The 21,512-nt window shown below is 45.9% G+C and overlaps 1 long non-coding RNA gene across 1 annotated transcript in view; it reads right to left on the reverse strand.

Annotated features, from left to right (window-relative positions):
* Window positions 1-763: 763 nt before the first annotated feature.
* The window catches only part of LOC129388003 (uncharacterized), a 71,053-nt gene continuing 50,304 nt past the window's right edge, over window positions 764-21,512 (reverse strand). Inside the window, exon 3 of the long non-coding RNA XR_011892211.1 lies at window positions 764-1,018. This is a non-coding gene — a long non-coding RNA (uncharacterized lncRNA). The remainder of the gene's footprint in view (window positions 1,019-21,512) is intronic.

Here is a 21,512-nt window from a genome sequence, read left to right on the forward strand (position 1 = left end):
CTGTGAACGGAAACAACATCACATGGCGTGATGAGCGGTACCTCAACTTTTTCAGCCACAGTGTTTAATAAAGCAATTAGGTCCTCATTCGGTACCGCTGCAATTCCATGTATTTCCAAATATTGACGTCGACTTCGGGATTCGAGTTCATGCAGTTCTTGCTTGAGTTGTGCTTGCACGACTTCATTGGCATCATCTACCCGCTCTAGGTCTGGAACTCTCGCTTTCAATGCTTTTATCTCGGTATCTTGTCGGTCTATTTTCTTTTGAAATTCATCAAACTTATCCGACATGAAGCCGATGGCTAGTGCCATTTTCTCAACTGTTAGTTTCAGGGCAGGTAAACATTCAAGGCTTTGTTTGATAGACTCAAGAATCCATTTCATATCAGTGTTAGAATTACCATTTTCACTAGAACTGGAATGCTGCTCAGCGCGGCATGTAGGACAACGCCAAGCTTTTCTGTCAGCCTCATTTTTGCCTATGTAGGATTTTTCGGTCAGTCCGGCGCATTTACCGAACCGGCCACGTCTACCGAACATTTACCGAAGGGCCACGTTCGGCGCACTTCACGTTCGCTCCTTGAGCGGAAATGGTCTTTTCGCACGACGCACATGTGTCCGACATTGCACTAGCAGTAGTGCGGCATCACACGTCAGGTTCACGGAGCACACATGCAGACAATAAAAGTGGCAGCAGCAGCAGAAACCGCGGCAAGAACAAAGTGTAACCAAGGCAAATAAACCAGCGCATTTACCTGCAAATTCACGGAGGTACAGTTACGATGTGTACACGGCACTGCTGCTGCTGCCCAATGGCTTTCCAGCCACGTGACGGGGTTTATCTGGGGCTGGTAGAAACCTGGCGTTTGCGCAGCCAAGTGCACCGCAGGGCAGACGAAGAACGATGATGAAGGCAGGCGCTTCGAAGCAGCTCAGTAGGAATTCGGCGATTGTAGGCGATACCCAGAGGCACGAAGAAGACTCGACTTGAGTGTAACTGCACGGCTGAGCGGCAACTGCAAATTTACAGAGGTACAGTTACGATGTGTACACGGCGCTGCTGCTGCTGCCAAATTAAGCGGCTTGCCCCTCCCTCCAACGCCACCACTCCTCACACACATTCCTAAAGCGCCGCCAAATCAATCTTGAGGCTTGACAGCTATTCAGCGGTTAATATTTTGCGGTCTTTTTCTCTTCTTTTGGATGGCGGTAGTAAAGGCCTGGCGTGTGAAGGCCAATTTTCTCATTGATTCGGTGCCCGCGCGATTAACTCGAGATGCGTTGAGTTGTCACCATCTATTGGAATGGTCTCGCGCATCGCTGTTGCTTCGTTGGTTCAACCTTCTTTGTTTAGGCTCATCCAGGGACCAGGAAAGGGATTCAGTGCTTAGTCAGCTGGTCTGTATGCTCGTGGAACGAGGTGCGGCCGGAGAAAACGCCAGTTGCATTTAACTTTTCCTTTTGCTTCAATATTTCCTCGAGTGACGGCTCGCCGCGACGTTGGCAGATCCTCAAAACTACGTACCCGTGATATACGTTAAATAAGGTAGAAAATAAAATCACTCGAAACCGTGTCCATCATCAAAACCTGCAATAACCGTTAAACCCATAAGCAATATGAATATCACCCATTACCTCGTGTGGTTTTTCCCTAATCGAACAGCGCTTTTCGTGCAAAACTGGCAACTGGAAAGAAGAGTCGTAAGGAGCTGAGAAATTCAGCGATATACTAAGTGAGAGAGCCGTGGCAACAGCCGCGGAGGAAGGGAAAGCGAAAATTAACAAATTTAATTGTGTTTGTAGAAATATTTATGCATCGACATCTTTTTATTTAAAAATGAAGTATAGAATACGCTACAGGAAGTGGACAATTATTCCGTGTGTTGTTAATGACGCTTCTACAGTTATCAGTCGAGCCACGTTACGTAGCCACTTCTCTACTGTATTTATGTGGGTGTTTTTCTAACCTTCTGCGGTGGGCGCAGTACGTCTAGAACCGCAGAATGAATGAATGAAACCACGTTTATTCCACATTAAAATGCGCCGAAGACGCTGCGGTGGAAAGGGGAGGGGTGTTGTGGCAAAAGGGGAAGGGTAAGGCTGCCTCCGTTTTATTAACGAACGTCCTGGAGGCAGCTAAGTGGGGGCAGCGTCCTACGCTCCACGCGGTTGTACGGGACTGGCGGCCACGCATCGTTACGCAACTTCCCAAATAAAAGTACGAATCGGTTTTGGCACTTAACTTGGTAGAGCAGTAAACGAGGGATCGAAAAGAACTGAGATTGTTCCGCAAATATATATTTCTCTATAGTTCTTCCAGAGCTAATTCAAAAAACGCTACTTGAAATCTTTATTTTACACTTTCGCTTGTCTACTTGTTCTTGGCAGTGTTCTCCCTGCGCTTCTTTCCTGCGCGAGTATATTTGACGCAGTTTCTTGTTTGTCAAGTAAAGGAGCGGTGTATCTGACAGGCGTACGTGTGAGATGCACCTTATTTCATTTCTCTTTTGCGAGTTTACGCGTCCTTATGGCGAACGGTGGGCATTATTCACATTTGTACTAGTAAGGGTACCCCCCGCCCCTCATTTGCATAGAAAAGTTACCCTGGGTTGCTCCCCCCCCCCGCCCCCCCCCCCCCCCCCAAAAAAAAAAGCCTTGGGTACGTGCTTGCTTCTGTGTTCGCGTTATTAGCTGCCGCTATCCCGAGGCGTCTTCGTCATGATTCCCATAGTTAAAGGAATATGCAGGGCGAGAAATCGTATTTTTCTTTAAAAAAATATATATTTTTTAATAATTTTTAATTGCAGAATCACGTTACAACATTCCATCTTCAGGCGTCAAAAAGTCAAGTGGTTTCTCTAATCAGAAGACCGTGAAAAATGATTTTATTCGAGGCATGGTCGAGGCATTCATGCTCGACTGATGAGGCTCACAAGCGCAAGTGTTGTCCATATGAGCGAGCTTTCCTGGTGTAACAACAAGCGAGCACCAGGCCTGACTGTGCCGCCGGCACCAGCCCATTCTCCACTTATCACCAGTGCTCAAGCGGAGGCTTCGTGCGTATTACAAGCAGGCAAGCGAAAGCTTGCTTCGCTCTATCCATAGCAAATTCCAAAATGCGGCAGCGTCTCTCAACGGCAAGGTTTCGTCGCCTGTGACACAAAACAAGATTTGCTTCACACACTTCTGTGGAGATGACCACTTCGAATCTATAGCCATACTGTGGTTCCATAAAGGCCACAAATGTTTTGACAACGTTCTACAGGAGTTGGGCGTCCTTCCAGCTCGGGACGTGACCGCACCGAGCAACCAGAGAGACTAGGGAATATCAGGGAAGAATCAAAAGCATCTCTAAAAATAGACAACTGAAGCTAAATCTCATCATTGAAGTGATAGCAAAGAAAGCCTGGCTGGAGGAAGCTCGAAAGGCTTCCGAGGGTATACACCTACACGACAGGATATTATTCAAATTTTACACTTAGTTTGGAAAGACTGGTCTGTATTCTGGCTGCATTTCATGCAACTTTATGATCTGCAATAGTAATAAGCATGTTTACAAACTTCCAAATTCATTTATGACTTTTTTCAACTGTTACGCTGTTTTTACTACTTCCGCGCGAAAATTCTTGTGCTTAATTTGACTCAATCTGGACCAGATTTTGTATTCGCATGCACAAGGAAGTGTAGAATGCAAATATTTAGCGTTTATTCTCATTTGAAGCAATATTGGTCAGTGCATTTTACGAAGCCAATAATAAATTATCGATAACTAAAGTCGAAGTTCACATTTCTTTCTTCAAATAATAAAACCTAAATAAAGTAATTTTTGAGCTTATTTGCAATTATTTGTTTATAAGGAGCAATACCGGATATTTTATAAACCTCTCCTAAGCCTGGTACGAAGCCCGAACCCTGCACAAGGGACCGTACTTTTCCCACTGTCAGGGAGCGTAGAAAAATACCAGGTATTATACTGAAAAACTAAAGACATTTTCAAAAATACTAGAATAAACTCTATATTGTGCATACATTGAATCAAATTAGCTCTATTATTAAACAAAATGGATATCTGAGGCGCATTTTTTATTGATATGTTATAAGGAGATGTTGACGCACAATTTAAGGCACCGGCTACCTCTTAGTTCTTGAATAGGTCTAGCCTACTACATACAGGATTCAAGATTAAATATTAAATAACCTTTTCATACAGACACCCGAACTTGTCAAGCAACGTTTTCACAGTACCACTATGACGCAAGAAATACATGGTGCATACAATATACAAGTTAAATGACTCCACAGATTTAAAAAAAAAATTAAATTAGGGGGTTTTACATGCCAAAACCACTTTCTGCTACAGTTCTGTAGAAGAAAGTCTCAAAAATACAAATGACACTGTCACCTAATAATACAGGCTCTAGTGAGCGGGTGGTGCATACATCGTGTAAATAAAATGCATTATCACGTATAGTCACAACAGAACAGTCAACCTAACATAATCCACAAACACATACCATATATACAACATATTGAAATGAAAGGAACATTAAAAGCGTTATTAGCGGTCCAGCAATGCCGCTGTCTTCGAGAAAAGTTTTTAATGATTTTAAAGATCTCTTCTGCAAGGCCGTTGTTGGCCAAGCACCCAAAAGTTTCTTTAAACTGAAAAGTCTGCGGTCTAATGTAATTAGGGTTGATTTGAGTCGGCGTCTTGGTGTGTTGTGATGTGGGCATTCTAGAAGGAGGTGATGTGTATCATCATCTACAAATCCACAACCACATCCGGGGTTTTCCGCATCTTTCCTTCTCAGCGTTATCGGTAAGGGAAAGACAATATGCTTACAAGTATAATTTGTGTTTCTTCCTTGAGTTTGCGTCCCGTGGGAAGACCCTTGGAGTGCAGCAAGCGAGGGGCGTTCGCATATTGCAGCATGAAGTCGGCGGGCAGACATCGACAGAGCATGCGCCAGACATGGGCGAACGGGCCAAGCTTCTCTTGCGATGACCACGTAATAAAATTAATTGTTGAATGTGACAACCCAGAATTTGTATCGCAACGTTGGTCATGCATATGGGTGTCTGCAATTTTCAATGTGTAGTACGAGACGTCATGTTCGTTCTGGAAATTGCAGCACTCTTTTCAGATGACATTTCAAGGCCTTGTTACAGCAGGAACTCTGTAACCAAGCCATATGAGAGTGGGTCAGGTCGGTTTTGAAGGTGTGTCAACTTAATTTTCGACGACTTTCTGCAGTTTACCACCGATCACACGTCTTTTCTACATAATACCCATATATCAACGTAAAACAGACATGGCCAGTGAATGCCGAATGCATTTTTCGAAGCTAATACGTCGGATTTGTTGAAAAGTGATGAGCTAAGCTAAGATTCAGTGGAAATGTCATGGATATATGGTGCGGTGCCATGTCGCTTTCATTTGTCGAGAGAGAGAGAGAGAGAGAGAGAGGAAAGGGGAAAGGCAGGGAGATTAACCAGAGGAAAAGATCCGTTTGGCTACCCTACGCTGGGGAGAGAGGGGAGGGGGAGGTAAAGTGGTAACAAAGTAGAGATAAGGAAAGGAAGGAGCATAGACACACAATCACAATCGGTCGAGAAGTACAGTGACCTACCAGTGACGTAGTCCGATCTCCGTTCGTACACATGCAGGCATCTATATCTATGATTTGAAGCCCTTCTGCATGGCTGCATGCGCAACATTATCAGACTCCTTGACACCAAAGAAACATCGCGATGGTGATCACGGACAGCCATGTTGCATGTGCTTAACGCAACATCTATATATATATATATATATATATATATATATATATCATGGTGTTCACAATGGCATTTGGTCACAATTTTTTGCTTGATTTGCAATGTCGGTTGTAAATGAGACAGCTCAGAGCATTCACTTACAGCTCAAATATTTGCAAATATGTATCTCTGTAACAAAGAAAACTCTTGCAATTAAGGGCAATGAGAATAACACAAGCTGGCTAACGGCAAGTCATACGTGGTTGCTCAAACACATGCAGCAGGTGAATAAAGACACCCCATACCAAGTGCACGAATACATCAACGAGCGTGCTAATGACCAATAAACCCGCGTCGAGCAAGTATACAGGTGGCGTGGGAACATCGATCGAATCACTGCGCTATAAGCCTTCAGGCATTGGGCGTGTCTGAAAGTGACAGCTGTATCGCGCTGCTGTTCGAACAGCGTACGAACCAATGCGCCGCGCAGTCGACTGCATATTAAGCGTTCGCTGATGCGTATTGACTCATTCAGCGGTTCGTGACAAAAATTGCTATATACCGCGCGACTGGTGTCGCTTTCTGCCATAGCGTATATGCCACGGGCAAATCGTAATGACAGTTCGGTGGACCGTGCTCATGGCTGAAGAACATAATCTTCGGACGGCCGATGATCACTCGCAGCGCCGCGAAGAGTGCATAGTAAGACGGCCATCGCCAGGACGAGCGCCGTGCGTGTTGGCACTGACGTCGACCGCAGCGGCGGCTCCGGGTTGCTGCGAGGACGGCAGCGGCAGCCCGGGGAACGTGGCCCGGTGGGCGATCCCAGCAGAGCGCGCGCGCGCGGTGTAGACGCTCGGAAGCGGCCAGCGCACACTAAACTGTCAGTAATGCAGGAGCCCCACGCGCTCGGCATTCGAAATGGGTCAGCAAATTCGGGGTGGTGGCTCGATGAGCATCCCCATGCAGCGGACCGCGGGATTAATGGCGGAGGCGACGCCCACTCCCGCGGCGCGCCCCCGGCCGTCTCGGCCGCCGTGGCCGCTCGCTATTAATAGCGCCACCCCCTCGCAGGGATCCCCCTCGGATGAGCCGATCGATTGGCTAGATCTGGAACGAAACCATTTGATGATGACGGTATACGCAGTGCGCCACGAGTGCATGCAGGGGCCACCGTCTGGGCCCCTGGGGACGGCAAGATGGGCCCGTCTCGTCAAGGCAGCGAGTTTGACTCGACGGCACTCGTATTTTCGTTCAGAGCTGCTGGCGCCTGTAGAAGAGCGCAGACGTTTCATTAGGTGCATCCAGCGAGATTGTAGTGTTTCAAAGTATTTTCTTCTTTTAGTTTTTATTCGGAAATTTTCGCCGTTGACGCGTCCGCTGTGTAGTTTTCACGGAAGCAGGAAATTAAGAGAACGGGCCTAGTGTAATTGAGAACAGCTAAAGTGGTTAATGCAAATTAAATACGCACATATATCGGACAGCAAGTCTGACATTGCTCCAGATAGTTAATGCATGTCCTTTTTTGTGGTTTGTTTGTTTGTTTGTTATCAGTATCTTAAATCCATATATCCGCTACTATAAGCGACCCCTCGCTTATTACATGTTTGCCAGCATGCCGCAAGGTCCTTTAGGCATGAAAATCAACTCGCGCTCTCTCGCTGTAATCCCTATATATCTATATTTCTCTTCTGCTACATACGGGAACTCGTGTAAGAATGCTTGCGGCGAGCCGAATTAGAGCCTCGGTCAAAGCGGGAGGAGAACGTGCTGTGCGCGCTGCTATCGGCGCATCGCTGCCGACAGGTGTTTCAAGAGGACGAGGATGCGCAGCTGGTGGCATGCACCTTCCTGCGGCCACCGTTGTCGGCGTGCGCGTCGCGCGAAGCAGGCCGATGAGTAAAATAACGGTGCTGTATTTAGAGTCTGGCGGCCTAAACCACGTTCTATAGCATCCAATCGTACTTTCTGCGTGGATATACGTAAAGTCAAACTCTCTTTATTTTCTTTTGTCCCGATGATAATTACTGCCCAAAGCTCGATCATTAGTCGCTGAGGAGGTGTAAGTTGACGTAGTGAGCGCAGACTAGCTGTCAAGCGCAATTTCATATGCAGCTCCGCTTGAAAATGCTGTAGTTATTTTAATTATATAGCAGATGTCGCTCTGAATCTCGAGCAAATACAGGCATCGCCTCTTCCTCTTAGGAATTGGATACCAAGAGAACCCGAGACATTAACATCGTCTTTCTTTCGAATATGGCGGTTTCGTGCATGGAGGAAGGAAGTTTTTTTCCTTCCTTCATGACTTCGTCCAGGCCCTTTAAAGTTAAAACAGACGTTTGGACGAGTTGGTAAGACATATTTGAAACAGAACAGCGCGGTATTCATTGTGAATATATGTATGGTCTTTTTTGGTTTCTTCTGTTGGTTGGAGCTATTATATATGCTTCGTTCTAAACAATAAACTTCATTTGCAAGTCAGCGCTCGTCCGTGTCGTTTCTCCCTGCTTGTCCCCGTGAATACCGCGCTGTTCTGTTTCAAATAACCCTTTAAAGTGTTTTTCGCTCACAGGCATTGATGACAGTGCCAATGAATATGCCAATGGAGTATATTTTGGGAAGCATTCTAATTCACCGAGACAACGTTATTAAAGCCTCGTTAACATTAAGATCGACCCACTCGCGTAGGTTTAAGTGAATTAGAACTATTTTAGGGCTCTGTTGATAACAAATGTGGATCTGGGGTATTCTTATTCGAATAAGTCTGGATGCTCTTTCGTCGCCCGTTGGCTTATTCAGCAGAATCAATGTGCTCGTTCTTGCTCCTTGCGCCATACCTTCAAAGTGAGGGGCGAACACTATAGTATAATTCAGCGTGCACAGTGGCGTTCACCCTGACAGAGAAATGAACAGTTCGACCTCTTGTACAGGGCTACTGAGTGTCGGGGCGATGGTGGGAGAGGTGACGTGACACGGGGAGCCCGTAGAAGAGCACCTGCCCCTCTCCACCATCTGTCATTTTACTTCCGACGACACTGGCAGTGTCGTGAGCATGTCATCCGCAAGCTCGTTCGCACCGTGCTCCTTCGCTGCTCACCGACCGATCCGGACGCACACACGAGAGAGCCCGCGTGAGGCCAACGCACGCGGCGCTTCGCAAAGCGCGCCGCCGAGTCGCGCGTGGGCGGTCGCTCCGAAAAGGCGCGCCGACGCGAAAGCATCGCCGGTGCAGAGGTCATGCGTGGCGAAACCTCGCTTCGCTCGTTGGCGGGGCGCCGGAGCCCCGTGCATACCGCGCGGCGAAGACGAGCATCACGTCCGCGGCCTCATTAGCGAGGAAACGACTCGAGGCGTTCGATCTGCTTCTTTCGACGACCCTTGTCGTGTACACCGAGACCGCGTGCGCACGCGGCGCGCCCGCGCCTGTTGTGCGTCAGAGCGAAAGCTCCGGTGGATTAAAAGGCAAACAGCGCGGAGCTGGGCAACGTGATCGATGTATCACGGCCGCCTCGTTGCAGCGTCAGCGCGTGTATGTACGCACGCGTGCTGATGCCGTGCGCACGCTCGCCGTTCACTCTCGTGGACTCTCGCATCAAACGTGCCGGGGAAATGTCCGCGCTCGATCTTCGCTCCTGCGACGTGAACAGGGACGCATATAGCTCCCTGCCCCTCTGCGACCCGTACTGTTCTCCATACAGAAGGAGTGCACGTGAGAGCGACACTGCGCTTTGGCGATCGAATGCTTGACCTGTGCGCCCGCCAGGGAAGTTGAAGCGCGTACGCGCGTATTATTTGGAACCCCCAGTGAAATGCCTATTTGACATACTTAACGAGTTAAATTTTTGGGGTTTTAGGTGCCAAAACCACGAAGTTATAATGAGGCACGCCATAGCGTGGGACTCCGGATTAGTTTTGGAACTAGCGCTCTTTCATGTGCACCTACATCTAGGTACAGGATCGTTTTTACATTTCGCCCCCTTTGAAATGTGGCCGCTGCGTCCAGGTTCAAACCCATGACCTCGAGCTCAGTAGCACGCAACGCCATAGCCACGATGCTACCGTGGCGGGTCATACTTAATGAGGACACCCTCGCAGTTGCCAAAGTGCGCAAGATGGTGAGATACCGTCCCTTTCGAAATTGTTGTTCAACTACCTTGCGCGTTTATTAACCAGAGGCAAAGCTCCATCGATGAGGTTATGTTTGGATTTGGCAGCAACGGCGATGTCTGAGAGCGCCAGTGGATCACTGTTTCACTTGGCATGTGGTGCGATCCGTAGAATACACATTCTACGCTCTGTATGCCTCCCCCCCCCCTCCCCATTACATCCACCAAATGGAGGACAAAGAGGGGAGAGAGGGGTGCGTAGTAGTACTGCGAAAGAGCTGGAAAGGAAAGGACAGAAGAATCCAAAGCGCCAGATCACAGCACGAAATTCAGCGTCACCAGGTCAGATTTTGCGTCTTTTTTTTTTTATAACGAAGTTGAGCAAAATACACTTGCAAGACACCGTGCCACGTCTGACGGACAAGCAGAGGCCCAACGAGGCCAACCCTCGGTGCGGTCCCGAATGCATTTGCGCGGCCTCGCACGAGAGGCTCCCCAGGCCGCGCCTCGTGGCTTGTGCTGAGCTGAGGTCAACCGCCTGGCCTGCGCGGCTCCTTCTAGGCCATGCAAACACGGCAGCAGGGCAAGATGTCGAGAGGCATATAGATCCGACAGCCAAGAGCAAACACGTGCTACGGCGACCCCGGCAGCGCGCTTCGCGGCGTGAATGTCAACCCCGCGGGAGACGCGAGCAGACTATGGCGAGCAGGACCGCGTGTCCGCGCTGTCGCCTCGCGTGTCGCGCTAATGTTAATCGGCACGCGACGGACCCCGCCGTCTACGCGGGCTTCACGCACAGCGCTCGCGGCAGGCGTCAAGGCGCCCTGCGCGCTGTCCCCGCTGGCGGCTGACCCAAGGCGGGACGCGCCGACGGCTCCACCACGGACACGTGGAACGCACCGTGACCGAGGCAGTGCAAACACACGCCGCATCGAGTGATCTGCTTGACGTGCTATACAACATTCGTCGCGAGGTTTGCCCACAGGTGTGTCGGAAGGTCACGCCGAGGCTCCAGGGAACTAAATATACATTGCCTCAAGAGTCGTTGAAAGGAATTTTAAAAGAAAGAAAGAAAGAAAGAGAAAGAAAGGAAGAAAGAAAGAAAGAAAGAATGAAAGAAAGAAAGAAAGAAAGAAAGAAAGAAAGAAAGGAAAATGCGAAAAAGTAGTCTGTCTGAGTGAATTAAGAGAATGGTTGCCTCGCGGACAGGCCTTTGAGCGAAGCTTGCTTCTTCTACGCGACAGCTTGGAGAGCTGCCTTCGCCTGAGTTCTTTCAATTCGCATGCGGACGCCGTGAAACGCTTCCTCGTTGGTGTGTACCGATGCAGAAGGCTATGCACTGCGCTCAACTTGTGTCGACTTAGTTTAGACAATCTTGTCGGGAACGCGGAACTACCACGAGCTTCAGACGTGATAATGTGGCGGCAGGTATGAAGCTCTTTGAGACAATAGCCTTATGGCAGCGCAGTCTCCATTCGGCCGGTGTCAGTATCTTTTCATCCACTGGATCAGAGGTTCGCACGGTGCTGAAAAATGACCATTTTACTTCAAATGACAGTGACGAAACAGTCGGCCTGCTCTGCAGGAGGAGAGACCACTTCTACGCGGAGTGCGATGTTCCGGAAGAGGAAGCCGGTTAGGTCGCACCTGTTCGGATCAAACGCGCTGGGGATCAGAGGCGTCGTCCGCTTGAAGCAGCGGTCGCCTTCCCGAAAGCATATAGGTACACATATACGCCCTTGTCGACTTTATTGTCGTGCTGCTATTTAAAGCCTAAATTCCTACGTCTTTGCTATCTGTGCCCTGCATGCGGCACGGGTGTGACGTGGAGGCGACTGCCTCACCGCCAGCAAGGACGGCGACAGTGGTTCCTCGAGAAGGGGGCCCGCAGGGTCTCGTTCGAATGTTCATTTGTATTTGTGGCGTACATCGGGTGCAATAGTTGCAGACACGCGATCGTCACCGCGTGGTCTACGCACCGCGTTTGTTCGTCTGCGATGCTCAAACCAGTTGAGGGGCCCTTGAGCCTCGAACAGGACATATATATATATATATATATATATATATATATATATTGAATAAATGATGCATACACTCCTTCACACACAGACCATGAGTGCTCAAAGCATCGTCAGCAGAGTGCGTTTTAGAAGACTTCCTAATAAGCAGTCTTAATATTTGCGCAATAAAAATGTGCACCGGAAGATCTATTACGAAAGTCGTCTACCTATGAGGTTGAACTGGTGTTGTTCAAGTTCACATGGTAGTTGCGATTCCACCTATTCAGTTTACAATGTAAGTTATGGCTGTCGACAGACACATTATCTGCGGTGTTACGGGTCCTGCCAGACGGCAGTTACCTTTTTCTTTTCTGCCAGATTAATACAGCTCTGTAATATCGCTTAACTTATGTTTGTTGACCTGCGACATAATGTATACGACAAAAGGAAACGGATCGCAGGTCGGTCCAATTTGTACCCATAGTACGCGGACTTCAAATACCTATAATGCTTCCGGAAATCATCCATGAATGGCTTTCCTCACGACAGCGTATACGGCGATTGAGATGGGGAGTAGATGTCGGGCAGTAGCGCGAAGCACGCAGAACGTGACTGGAGATTTGCGGCGCCAATTTCATTTCGCCGAGCGATTCGTCATGCTCCTTAAATCTGGCAACCCCGTTTTGCGGGTGCAGTAACGCGAGCCCACTCGATTTGCGCCTGACTCGATCGCGTTATCGACAGCCGCGGCTTGATCACACGTTACCGAGCGCGGTCATTCAATGGCGGCCGCAGCAGCGGGCAGCCGTCTGGGACGGAAACGCGCCATGCGAAGGTCTATCATTACAGCAGCAGCCGAACCGACAGGGAGTCTCCACGTCCGTTCTGCTTGCAGTGGCGTTGTGCGCTGCCCCAATCTGGGCCGTCATCGCGGGTCCGGCACACGATTCTTTCATCACTCATCGGCTCCCAGTTGACTGGAAAAAGCCGCTGGCTCTGTGTGCCACCCGTGCTCGAGCAAACGCGGCTCGCGTTCTGCGGCTACTGTGCACGTGTGGGGCGGCAATTTTCGCCTCGTCAAGAAGCCGGCGTGTCTTGTTTCCAGGCGACGCAGATCAGCCCCTGGGGCAGCTTACCATTTATTTCCAGCGCTCAAGGGAAAAATGAACACCTTAAGGGAGGCCAGCAGGGTAGGAAGAACGCTGGTCTTCATTAGAATAAAAACAGGAACAGCGCAACACAGGACGAGCGAGTAAAGAGCACGGGACACGGCGCTGCCCTGCGCTGTTTACTCGCTCGTCCTGGGTTGCGCTGTTCCTGTTTTTATTCTAAAGATGAACCAACCAGCCCCATTGAACACACTGCTGGTCTTCAACTGATTTTATTATCAGAAAAGACTCTGGCAAGGCGATTGTGCCGAACATCTGTGACGAGCGGTATCGCGCATGCGCCGTGATTTCCGTCTGTTGCCGTGTGACACTTTTTTTTTATTTGACGTATTCTTTTCCTGGGAGTAAAATCAGACGAAGAAACCACCGTAATTACTGTAGTTTTGTCTTTTTTCGTGTCATCACTTCTTTACAAGCAGGGGCAATGAAGGCTATGGACTGATTTTCTGCTAATTTTAACAATAATACAGCGTCTAAATGAAAACTACTTTGTTTTCACCATCTTTCGAAAATGCTAGACGTGAATTGCCCTCTTCTGTAACATAATTCGAGGTGTTCTCCATGTTTGTTTAAACCTTTAAATTCCGTGGCTTTTGCAATATACCTTGGCTCGTACTTCACCCGTGATCTTTCGCGAAACTCACGTTTAGATTTTGTTTGAAAACGACTTCGCGCATTATAACGTGGGTTGTACAGTGTGATATGTGCCCCTCTCTTTTCGAAAAGTGGTTTGTGCTTTAGGTTATGTGTATATTGAGGTATGGCATAGGGGGAACGAGGGAGGGCGTATGTATACGGCCATTGTGCGATTCGTTCGCAGACTAGGGTCAATTTTATTCTTCGTTATACCTTAAAAAAACATCATCTATGATTTAAACTTCAATGCCAAATGTGATCTTTTCGAAAACTTGCCTATGCCTAATTTTAATCACCTGCTAATGGAAACTGTTACGCTAAGACACTTCTAGGAAAGCAACTTCAACGTTAAATACGTTCCCGCACGCTGTCTCTGGCCTACAGATCCTTACCTCGTATCTGCAGACATGTTACAAGTTATGGAAAGAGAATACGAGACTACTTCGTCAGTGTATATTTTAATAAGTTATCTGCAAATGTCTGGCGCGCTAAAATTAATATAAATTCAGAAAGGTCCTCAGGCACATTGGTCAATAGGCGCCTCAGGGAATTACTCCATCTTTTTCATTACCCGTTTACTTTTGGTTAGATAATATTCTTTTTTCATTCAATGCAATTTAGATGCTCAAATGTATGTAAATTAATATTAGTGCGGTTCCGCTACCTGCCAGCCACTGCCCCTCAAGCTCTGTGCGGCTTTAGCTAGGCCTGATTTGTACGCTGTTTCCTTGTAACTTTGTGCAACATGGTATTACTCATTATTATTATGAAGTATTATTATTAATACAAAATATAAAGTATTAAATAGAATAAAATTATTATTATTATTATTATTATTATTATTATTATTATTATTATTATTATCCTCACTTGTAGAGGCAACAAATCGGAGGTTCTTTTTCTTCACAAATTAATACATGGAAAAATCTGCTGCTCGCACTTGCTTCCTAATGTGCGCTTTTACATTCCGCAGAAACGAAACAGCGCGGCTTTCAGCTTTCAGATTTTTGTGACCCTCTGTCTAGAATGAAGGTGACATATATCGCCCATTCAGAGTGCCTAGATATCTTCATGCCTAACTTTAATATTTTCTGAAAGGAGTTGCAGAGAAATTCCAATAACTGAACAAAAACTATCATATCTGTTGTGTGTTCCGTCATTGTGTAATACTTTTTCTGTTTCTCCCCTTTTGCTTTGTATTATCTTTGTGTAGACATTTTATGCACTGTTAAAATCTGTATTCGTGAAATTATCTTTTTATGGCGACTTGTGTAAGCTTGCATTGTTCTTCCTCCGCATTGTTTAGCCGAGTACGCCCGCACCGAGACCCTCGAGGTTGTTCCTGGGCATTTTAATAAACACATCTGATTAATAATAATAATAACAATAATAATAATAATAATAATAATAATAATAATAATAATAATAATAATAATAATAATAATAATAATAATAATAATAATAATAATAATAATAATAATAATAATAATAATAATAATTATTATTATTATTATTATTATTATTATTATTATTATTATTATTATTTTCGATCTTCTATATCAAACATTTGAACTTAACCAGGTAGCCTGTGGACTTTTTCTAGATATATCTAAGGCTTTCGATTCGGTAAGCCACGGTATTCTATGTGCTAAACTAGATTATGACGGTTTTCGGGGGCATTTCCATGCATTTATACAAAACCAGCTGCTAAATCGGTCCCAGGTTGTATGTACTGGCGACCAAAAGAGTTCTTTGCGGTTTCTTAACGCAGGGGTTCCACAGGGTTGCATTTTGTCTCCGCTTCTTTTTAATTTGTACGTCTGTGACTTGGCACAGGTAATAACTTCATGTACGATTTTCCAGTATGCAGATGATACGTTGCTTGTTTCTAAACACATGCAGTACGTAGCAGCTGTCGCTTTACTACAAAGCGACATAAAGAATGTGATGAACTGGTTTAAAAAAACCGTATAAATGTCAGTGCTCGGAAAACTCGATTAGTATGTTTTAGAAATCCGTCTAAGGCTCTTGTAACAAGTCAACATGTCTTCCTTCACGGTTCTGATTGCTTAGACTGTGTTTGTGCCCCAGTACAATATGCGGATAGTGTCAAGTACCTTGCAGTATACTTTGCGACTGACTTATCATGGAATATTCAAATGGCTCGAATTTGTGCGGGATTACGTAATGTTGCATGTATCCTTTACCGTATAAGGAGTTATGCACCTACCAAGATTAAAAAAGCGATAGTGCATGCTTTAGGCTATACTCGCATATAAGGTACGGCATTTGCTGTTTTTTTAATAGCAGCGGATTTTGGAAACATAAAATTGACAACCTATTAAAAACCATACTAAAAAGTGTTGCGTACAACCAAACCACAGATAACTTATTTCGAGATTTAGAAATGCCCGATTTCGAGTCTTTGTTTCGTTCAACAATTGTGATGCGTTATTTCTGGAGCAATGCTTCCCGAGAACCTGTCCATAAAAGTGTTGCTTTGCGTAGTCATCCCAGATATGTAGTTCCTCGGACAAGAACTCGTTATGGAAAAGGACAAAGAAGGTACTATATCCCCCACCTGTTTAATAACCTTCCCAGTGGTGTACTGAATCAGACAAATTTGTCGGGATTAAAAAAGGCTCTGAAGGCAATGATAGAATAGTTTTCACATGTATAAAGTTTCTTTTGTTGGAGTGTGATCTTTACCAAAATGAATGTAAGACTGTTTTCGCTGTTTTCCCGATTTTTCTTTCTTTTTTTGTTCTCGATAGGTTGTAACTTTGTTTACATATTGTGCCATGTTTACTCAGTTTTAAGGGTTGTTGTGTGCTACGTGTTTTTATTTGAACATTAAGTGTTGTTTACTGGGCATGTTTACCTGAAAAACCTGTGATACGTTTTTCTTATTTTTTTTTTAGTTTGACATTTAGTTTGTATGTAATAAGGTACATAATGCATTGCCCTGACTGCCAGGTTTCTGCCATACAAGCCCGCAGAAGCCTTCGGCAGACCTAGAAAAATGTTATGCACAAATTGATTATTTGTAATAAAGATTATTATTATTATTATTATTATTATTATTATTATTATTATTCTCTGGCCTATGTAACGAAGATTTGTACATTTTGTGGCAATAATAATAATAATAATAATAATAATAATAATAATAATAATAATTATTATTATTATTATAGTGCGTTTTCTTCCACTAAGCGCTGGAAATGTGTCAAATATCTAGCTAGGCTCCAACTAGCCAAACTTTCTGTCTTAACTACTCCTGCAGTTTGCGAGGTCTCAGATGCTCCTGGTAACAAAGAAAACAACACAGTAGCGCGAAAGCAAGAAGGGCATTTGTTGATCCCCTCTATACAAGAATACTACCTAGCCGAAATATATACAAAGAACAGTTCGTTCTTCGATGACGACGTGCCGAGCATTTGGGGAAGTTGGATTCGCCAAGCAAAGATATTGAGTGAATAACGTTCGCATAAAAAACATTCCTGGGCTTTACGTGCGAAAACCGCGACATGAATATGAGGCACGCCGTAGTGAGGGACTCCGGATGAATTTTGACCACCTGAGGTCCTTTGACGTGCACCCAATGCATGGTACATGGGCGTTTTTTCACGTCGCCCACATTAGATCCGAGACCTCGGGCTTTGGGGGGGGGGGGGGGGGGGGGGGGTAGCGCACCGCTACTAAGCGCCCCCTCCCTCCCACAAAAAAAAGAAAGAAAGAAGAAAAAAAAGGAAGCATATATTGTTCTCGCGCCTTAGTTATCCCTGTCATCGGGAGGCACTAGCATCGGAACACTCGCGGCATGTCTCGTCGTAGCTGTTTAAGAATAAACACCAACTCCCATCATCACGTTTGTGTCAAGGGGGAAGCCGAACCTCGAAAGGCTCAAGAGTCGTGCGAGGAAAACGAACGTCAGGGGAGGCGAGAGAGGCGTCCCCCGCAAGTTGCGCGATACGATCTCGGCTGCTAGGTTAAACATGGCTTCCTATATAACGCAACAGGGCAGTCCCTCAGAGGAACTGCAGTACTCAACGCCGGCGGCTTAAGTTTTCGATATAACAGCAATCTGGATTCATTGCATACAGTCGAACAAATAGCGTTTGTCACCGTCCTTGTGGTTCCGGAAGAATGATATTCAAGTGCAACTCATTTCATACTTGCCTACTGTTGTGCAATGTCGCAAGGCGTTAATCTGTCTCCCAACTATATATATATATATATATCATCAGCCTGGTTACGCCCGCCCACTGCAGGGCAAAGGTATCTCCCATACTTCTTCAACTTTTCCGGTCATGTGCTAATTGTGGCCATGTTGTCCCTGCAAATTATATATATATATATATATATATATATATATATATATATATATATATATATATATATATATATATATGTGTGTGTGTGTGTGTGTGTGTGTGTATGTGTGTGTGTGTGTGTGTAGGGATGATACGCATAACGCACACGCCAGTATAAAAATTGTTCGGCGCACATTCGCGAAAGAAAAATATTTATTACTTCCGTTAATGTGGCTGTTTAATAATTATAATAATAATAATAATAATAATAATAATAACAGAAGTAGTAGTAGTAGTAGCAGTAGTAGTTATAACGCCCTTTAGCACGTGCACGTAACCTTCTCCGTACAGACGGCGCATCTGAAGTTTGAATCACGTAACATTTTGAGAGGCGTCTGGGTGATCCATCCTAACGTATACTGTTGTCCAAAGCACCTAGTGACGCTCCAGTGCACGTATATAAACATTTATGCATGCATCTTCGTGAATGTTGTGGCATCACGCAGATTTTCTATTTGATGTCCTCACAGAACTGGAGGTGCGTTTCCTGAATGCATCGAGATGCAAACAGCCTCTTAGCAACTTTGCAAGTGAAAGCAGCCCCTGTTCTGTCGTTCTTCTTTACGAAGCCTTGATGCGACAGCTAAGTGCATTCCTGCGATGTGGTGCTTTCGAAATGTAGGGGAAAACGCGCATCGTGGTAAAGTGATCACGAGTTAAAGAACGTAAGCCGTGCGTCCGTGTACAGGCAGGTTAACGTAACGCTTGAGCGAAAAGGAGGACGCCACATGGCGTGCCTCACTTTATAGAATTGTTATGGGTGTATCTAGGCATCCTTATTTGAGTGCTCGGACCACGGTATAGTTTTCAATGCTAAAATAGAAGAAAGACTCGGAAGAAGCAGCAATTGAAAAGTCACTTAACCCCAAGCAGCATTGAAGCCCATCTTTTTATAACATGAATTGTCGCGAAGCGATGAGCGCCCTTCTTCAGCAGCAAACGATGCTCACCAGGCGCGCGCACCGACTTCAAGTGGGTGGTGACGGTATACGGGCGGGGTTAGCCTGGAAATCATAGGCAGGTAATTACTCCGCCTTAGCATCTCTTTTTGTGGCACGAATGTGTGCTCCCGGCCTGAGTGGATCAATTGAGTCCCTCGCAGAAATGCGAGAGGAATGGCGACACTTCCTTGCGCACTACTGGCAGTCCTTCCAGAAAGGCGAACACGTTCAGGAGGAAGCATTCTTCTCATGCTGTCCAAAAGCCTCTTCCTTCCAGCACCCGGAAGCGCTGGCAGGACCAGATGAAGTGCTCTATATGGCGTCCTTCGTTGCATTCATTGCTACATGGAGCAACAATGCGCCCGACTATGCTGGAGCGTAGACCGATCCTGTTCTTACGGTCTATATCATGGTGGCTTGCATGCGGCTAAGTCTCTTTACAACAGAAGGTTGGTGCTCCGGTGTCCAAAGCAATCGAAAGTGGCTACGAATCTTTAGGTATTCGGTGATTCATCTCAGCTCTCACCGCTAGGTGCAGTGAAAGCGTTTCATTGGCAAAAATATCTGCTCTTTCGTTACCAGTGACACCAACATACAAAAATATAAACTAAAATGTGATCTTAATCCCTTCGGTGGTGATTTCTCTAAGTAAAGCCAGCGACTGACCCCTGAACTTGTTTGGAGGCATGGCACGATATAGCTGCTGAATTAGACCTCGGATCCGAGAGTCGTTATGTGCGGGTACGTTATGTGCGGGTCCATTCTACGCGTTTGCGAAGAACAATGCGAGAGCTGCACTCATTGCAATAGTCGAAGAGACCAGGTGGTACAGATGGACAGGTCATGCAGCATGGAATGACGAGATTCAATACGCAGCGGTACAGATAACGGAATCCATGTTGACCGATCCACCCTTGTAGACATTTGGTTGGGGTAATTTACATGCAAGTACTGGAATGCCAAACAGCGGGCATCAAAAGGAAGTGTCAATCGGTTAGAGTGCAAATACTGCTGCAATTTATGTGGTCTCAGATGCTCTTAGTATGTTCCTGCACCCACGAATAGTACGGTCGTAATTGACGTCCTCGAACATCGAAGCAGGATCAGCTCGTCGCCTTCGTTTCGGGCTCTTGAGACCGAGGACGCCCAGTGTATTTATCGCAGCAGAGAAGCGCCAAGTCGTTTGAGCAAGGCTTTGCCAGGAAAGGACTCACCTAGCCGAACAAGCAGGGTTAAGAGTGCTTGGCAGGCCAGGAGGCGTACTGCAGTCTGGGCTTCGTGCGTGACGTTCTTGCTTGAGGCTGCCCTAGGACGCCCAAAACCCGTCTGAAACCGCATACGTACACAATACGTACAATCTCAGCGCACAACCTCAGTGGTTCAAGAGCGCTGAGGTTCCTATCGAAAGTTTTAAATCTATTTTGCCATGAAAATTGTTGTTTAGCATATATATAGGAGCCGCTGTCAGCCCAATGCATACACCCGATTTCTGCTGATATAGCTTGCCATTCTATATACTCAACGAACGTGGATTCCAGGGTATATATATATATATATATATATATATATATATATTAGGAAAAAATAATCTTACATCCCATCTGTTAGCAAAGTTTCCTTGGTCATTATCCTTTGTTATTCATTGACTTAGACTTGACGTTAAATGACCGTGTGTAATTCTGTAGCATAAATCCTGCCCATGAAGGGTAAAAAAATATTGCGCCTTCCATAATTTGACGCGCTGAGATAACTAGCTAATGATTTATAGTCCAAATGAATCCAACACCTCTAAGGACACCAAGCTTGTTTTTCGAATACGACGAGACGTTTAGCTGCAATAATTCCTTTCGAAAACTATTGCCTGATAAATAACATCAGGTTTATGAGTCTTCGCTGCCAAAAGATAGCTCTAGGTGCAGGTTTTTCCAGCACATTACTACAGATGCAAGTCGCCAAAGATATGGTCCGAAAGTAAAGCCATAGCTTCATCCCTACTCTGGCTGAACTTCAAACTCACAGGAATGAAAATGATCTTCACTGCTGTTTCTGCCTTTCTATGGAACATTCCCTAAGGTGGAACAAAACATCCCTGCTTATCTGTGGTCAAAATAAGTAAACGATTTCGATTTTCAAAGGCCAACAAATTATTTGCGTGGAGTTCTTTCTTGCCGTAGTAAGGGGTCTAGGATGGCACATCCGCACAATCTGTGATGAAGCGCGGTCGCTCCTCTGGCGTTTGCTAGGTGCGAGCCCACGGTATGAAAAGCCTCTCCTTGTCTACTATTCCGGGCACTCAAAAGTAGTTAAAATGGCAAAGCTTATTCTTAATTGCGCGCTGCTTTGGCCAAATATTGTCCAGAAAGAATCAATTAAAGTTTTCAGGTCATCAGACTACATAATGAAGGGTACGATGAGCATGTATTGCGCCGAACAGCACAGACACATTCATTGGCTGGGTGCATACGTAAGGACCCTAGCTGAAGGCGCATTGTAAAAGAAAGAATAAGAAACGCGTTTTAATACCG

This window comes from Dermacentor andersoni, chromosome 1, assembly GCF_023375885.2.
Source record: "Dermacentor andersoni chromosome 1, qqDerAnde1_hic_scaffold, whole genome shotgun sequence".
Lineage (NCBI taxonomy): Eukaryota > Metazoa > Arthropoda > Arachnida > Ixodida > Ixodidae > Dermacentor > Dermacentor andersoni.